The sequence below is a fragment of the Crocodylus siamensis genome, chromosome 4, assembly GCF_052110815.1.
Source record: "Crocodylus siamensis isolate JL-2025a chromosome 4, ASM5211081v1, whole genome shotgun sequence".
NCBI classification, from domain to species: domain Eukaryota; kingdom Metazoa; phylum Chordata; order Crocodylia; family Crocodylidae; genus Crocodylus; species Crocodylus siamensis.
In genome coordinates, this window is record NC_143398.1 from 136,107,864 (window position 1) to 136,108,446 (window position 583).

The following is a 583-nucleotide window of genomic DNA, read 5'->3' on the forward strand; positions in this document are numbered from 1 at the left end:
AAAGAGGCAGAGTTTAACAACTATTGTTCAATAGAGTAAATTGCTAATTTGCATATCAGGTAAAGTGCCTGTAGCTACATTTTTTGGGGGGTGGGGTCATTAAAAAGACGAAGAGAAAGATTCAGGTAATCAGGATATGAAATTCTATTTAAATATGTAGTTTCAGCTATAGCATTGATAGAGCAGTGATAGCTCACCATGATGTAAATAGATATTGTCCAGGATATGGCAATCATTCAGCAGATTATGACTAAGTGGCTTATTGCTCTTTCAGTATTTGTCTAGCAGGTTTTCTGAATGTATGGAAAACCACATTTTTATCTAGTTCCAAGAAAAGAAATAAATGTTACTGTGAAAAATGCATAGCAGGGTGGAGCTTGACATGTAGTTCAAACCCAGGCATAAAGGGGAAGGGAGAGAAGCCAAATCCCATAGGGGGCAAGGAGGTCTCTGTCTGTACTGGCTCCCACCATTGTTGTGCTTGATGGGTAGTTTGTTAATCTATAATAATAATAGGCTTATTCTGTTTTTCTGGAACACTGGTTAGTTGTCTTCATGGCCAATCACAATGATTAATGAAAAA

The 583-nt window shown here is 37.2% G+C and overlaps 1 non-coding gene across 1 annotated transcript; it reads left to right on the top strand.

The window, feature by feature from the left end:
* The first annotated feature begins 252 nt into the window (after positions 1–252).
* On the top strand, positions 253–314 carry LOC149866541 (U7 small nuclear RNA). Its single transcript, XR_016442162.1, has one exon. It is a non-coding gene; the product is annotated as a U7 small nuclear RNA (small nuclear RNA).
* The last annotated feature ends 269 nt before the right edge of the window (positions 315–583 follow it).